This window comes from Micrasema longulum, unplaced genomic scaffold (genome assembly GCF_059751315.1).
Source record: "Micrasema longulum isolate JH-2025_06_02 unplaced genomic scaffold, ASM5975131v1 h1tg000203l, whole genome shotgun sequence".
NCBI lineage: Eukaryota > Metazoa > Arthropoda > Insecta > Trichoptera > Brachycentridae > Micrasema > Micrasema longulum.
In genome coordinates, this window is record NW_028277408.1 from 47,201 (window position 1) to 51,920 (window position 4,720).

A 4,720-nucleotide genomic window follows, 5' to 3' on the forward strand; every position below is an offset into this window, starting at 1 on the left:
GTTATACAAGAATATAAAATATAGTACATAAATAATTCCAGTTAAAGTTTTTCACAAATATAATGAGAGAACATACACATCAAAGAGAAAAATGAAATATTTAAAAGATAATATAAAAAAAGGGCACGTAATAAGGTCAAAGGATGAGAAAATAGACAGGAGGAAAGGGATTTTCATAAAATAGTTGACCGATGTTGAAATGATAACATGAACATAATTTAAGGAATTTAATCTTATAACACACTGACAAGTGTTTTATTTTACAGTAATTCAAAGGTTTTTTTAAGTCACAAAATTTTGTATTAAAAACATCTAAATGGGAACAAAGTAAGTTAAATTAAGAGCAGCTGCGAGAAATAAATGAATTAAAAAAAATTTTTTTTTGGACAATGGATTATAAAAAAAATAATTGGTCGTGTTGACTTTACGCATTCACCCTTTCAGGAATCGAACTCAGGACCTCGAGAATGGAAAACAAACGTGTCGATCACTACACAATGAGACGGACCTATTTCCACTCGATTTCTTGATTTAGGACTTTGACCTGAAGCAGCTAGCGAGTCAATAACACTCGTCCAGGGTTCTTGTTTTATTTCACACAAAGAACTGTATTCATCATTTGTCTGGGTACAGAGATCAGTCTCACCTTATGCATTCTAGACAAAAAAAAATATCATGATGTAACAGCAAGGGACATTTTTAATTGTAATTCTCAATTCTAAATTATTAAGTTGACACCATGTGTTATAAGTTACTTATTTGCATTAGTTATGCCGTAGTGTTAAAAAAATAATAATTGCTTTATATGATTTTATTTCTTTCAATTTTATTTTTAATTTATTAACTGTTAATTAACTATTTATGATTGGCATTTAAACATTAAAATGCAGTAAGAATCCTTCAGAATGTATAATACTCGTAATAAATACGAGTATTAAGTACTCGTATTTCTTATTTTGACGTCAAAAAACTCAAAATGTATCATTTTTAATCATTCATTTTATCACAGACAATTTTATTTTTACTCGTTTAACTTTTATGATAATTTAATTCCATTATAAATTTGTCGGATTTTAATATTTATACTTGTTAAATTTAAAAAGTTTATCAAAACTGATTTCTTTATAGCTGAAAGACGTCTTACAATTAATAAAAATTATGATAACAACGATCTAAAATATTTTTCTCTCAAACAGTATTTAACATACTGAATTAAAATAATTATCATCTTCAAGCAGTTAACGAGAATAAAGTAGAATCAATATCTCGCACCTACCAGGGTCCCATGAACGTGTAGTGGTATGATGGCTCTTTTAGCATTGTCCGAGTGAACTCCCATAGGAGAGTGTTATTAATGAGCCTGCCGCGTATTCTGAGGTTGATCGATTGTCGAGATACCGTATCATCTAGTCAAGCAACGGGTTTGTATGGAAACATAACGCAATGCTTTAGAGTAAAAACACCGAACATCAAAGATGTTATCCTGGTATGTGAAGCGATAGCCGCTTTGATATTCGTTTATTTTTTATCCTAATAAAAAATTGTTTTTCAAAATACTATTTATGTTTCTTTAATAATGTAATTTTTGTAATACATAAAAGGTTTATCCTTAATTTGAAAACCAGTCTCAAATTTATGTTTCAGTAAGTAACCTTGAAAAGGTGATGAATTTCTCGAAAGCTATTTTGTTAAATTCAATCAATTTTAATGTGAACATGCCTTTGCTGGTTAGTGTAATAACAATGTTTATTTACTTAATAATAATAATAAAAGCTTATTATAAGAGTTAACAAGATGTTTGGACATGCCTTAGCTTTAAATACCATTAATTTTATCAATTTTATTTCAAATGCAGATAATTATTTTTTTGACGAAAAAACATATTCAAAATTTGTCAACACAGACATAAAATTTTCATGAAAATATTTTTTTATGGTATTCAAACGAGCGAACAGTGATAAAGTTACCTTTCATGATTTATTCAACAATACGCTGGTTAATTGAAACTATTGCATTAGGAAATCTGAAAATCGTCAATAGTTTTTTGGCAAAAAAATATTAAGAAAAACTATTTAAATATTTTTTATTTCGGTTTTTTCTATTTTCAAATTTAGTATTTGAAAAACCAAATACACAAAACGTGATAATCTTTTTTTATTTATAAGAATAATAACTTACAATAAATACATAACTCTGTTTTTATTTATGTCACAACTTGCTAGAAATTAAATCCGTGTTAAGTTGAAATATGCAGAGTTCAAATGTAAAATATGTTAAAAATTGTCTTAAATTTATTGGTAAAACAATCAATAAGATAACTGTCAAAATAATTATTTTAAGGTAAAGTAAAAATTATTATAATGATATTAAATCTAATTGACAGCATAAATTAATTTGATTAGTGAATAAAATTTCACGAAGCATTGTTTACAAAGATGTATATGTGTACATTTTCAAACAAACCATGATTATCTTTTCTAAAAAAATATTAAAATTAAACAAGCTTAAATAACCAATTTAAATTAACATTTTTTTAAAACTAAAAAAACTCTTCTTTATCGATATGAAAACTATCTAAAATTATTTGATTAATTAAATAATAATAGTTTTTAATCGAATTCCGTTGCAATTATATGAAAACTAATATTTGAATATAAGTTTTAAATTAAGAATACTTGGTACGCTTGCATTTATTTATTTGACCAATTAGCCTTTTTACCTTCTAATGGGCATCTTCAGATTGTCAAATATTGTACAGGTTAGGCACCTAAGCTAAATTTACAGAGAACTTTGTTCTTCGAATGGATTAGCCATATAAGAGACTAATCGAACTAGAAGACTCCAGGGTGATGTGGAAATCGAAGCATTTACAGGATTTGTGACCTGTCATTAGCTGATTTAAGTATCTCCTCACGTTTTCCATTTTTCCTAATGTTTGAGTAAAATTATTTTTAAAATGTAATTTATTTGACAAATTGTGATACAAACATCCCAATCCTGGATTTTAAAACAAATCCTGGTCATCCCACTCCATAAGTGCCCACTGAACCTTCGTTCCTCCGCCCGACGTGTCGGACCCCAAACTTTTGAGTTATTAGTTTTAATTTCCGGTAAGGGTTGCTCTGGGATCCCTATCGACCCCCACCTCCACCCATTCCCGCAGCGGCTTCATGTCCGGGGCAAACATGCAGCTATGATATATGGCGTATTGATTTTCGTATATTCAAATTACTTCTTAAAGGGCAATGTCAAAAACTACTAAGATGTCTATACAAATACTTCATTTTGTCTGTTATATTTTCAACGGGTTGAAATAACTCACTACACGAACCTCGTCGCACACGGGGGGTGCGTTCTACACAGTACCTTGTATCAGGGGCGAATCGTCAAAATAAGCGATTATCAGATTCCCATTATATTTGACTTTCGATAAAAATGTTTCATAGTAAATATGTTTATGCGAAAATAAATTAAATTGCAGTTATTTATTATAAATCACCACTACCGTTTATATCTTCCTACAAAAAATATCGATAAAGTGCGCCCAGCGCCCAGCCCGTTCTCAATGATCAATAAAACTGGCCGATTACCTCAGCTAATTCCTCAATACAAAATAAATTCACGAAATTTTACATCTATAACCCAAGTCAAGTTTTTAAGTACTAAAACAAGCTTGCAGATTACAAATATTATTTAAAGATTCTCTATTTGGAAACTAGTATTTCGAGCATTATTTCCGAGGGACTATTTTTCTTTGATAAGATACCGTTGACATATTATATATCAAATAGGACATGTGGCGTTTGTAGTGACCGTTTTGGGATTATTTATTTTAATAGGAGTTGGCCAGTGCTCAAAAATGAAAGTTTCTACTGAATGTCATTGTGGTATTTGTTAATTAACTTTTGTACAAGTATTGTATTCAAATGGTGTAAAATCAAGCAACGGTTATCGCGTGGTGAATAATAATTGTTGTTTCAGTACATTTTTACAAAATTACAGAATAAAATTTACAACTCACATTTTATGTACTTTTATGAAGGTACAAATTAATTATCATTTATATTAGCTTACCTATAAAACAAATCACGGCTCGCTACTGCCGTGTATAAAAGTTTATTAAAAAATGAACTATGCTGCCAGGTTTCCTTGTATACAAATCAATTAGTGATTTTAAAAAATAAAGTTCTTTACTATTTATTGTACATTTAAAAAAATACAACACTACATCAAAATACAGAAAATTGTTACAAAGATTATTTACTATCACTGTCATATATTATACGCTGAGTAAGTAAAATAGAGATGCAAGACATTCCAACACAAATAATGTAATTATTAGAGATGCCACTGAATATTCGGCTACGCTCTCGGCCGATGCGTCGAAAATTCGGCGGCCGAATGTTCGTTAAAAGATGTGTGCATTTTGCGCGTGACAGGTTACCTTTCTCATTTGTTTCATTTGCTAGTAGATCTTGTTGCGACTCGCGTTATTTGTTCATAACTACATAACATGTGTTCTTAATTAAAAGTCCTTATTATTTAATTATTAGTAATTATTTGTTTATTGCATATCGTAACCGTTTTTCTTGGTATACATAAAAATCCTCATACTTGTTAAGTCCTCCATAAACTATTGACACTATTATGCACCTATATCATTAAACAGTAATTATTGTTAGCATTTTAGGAAACTTTGTAAATATTTTTAAGTTAGTTT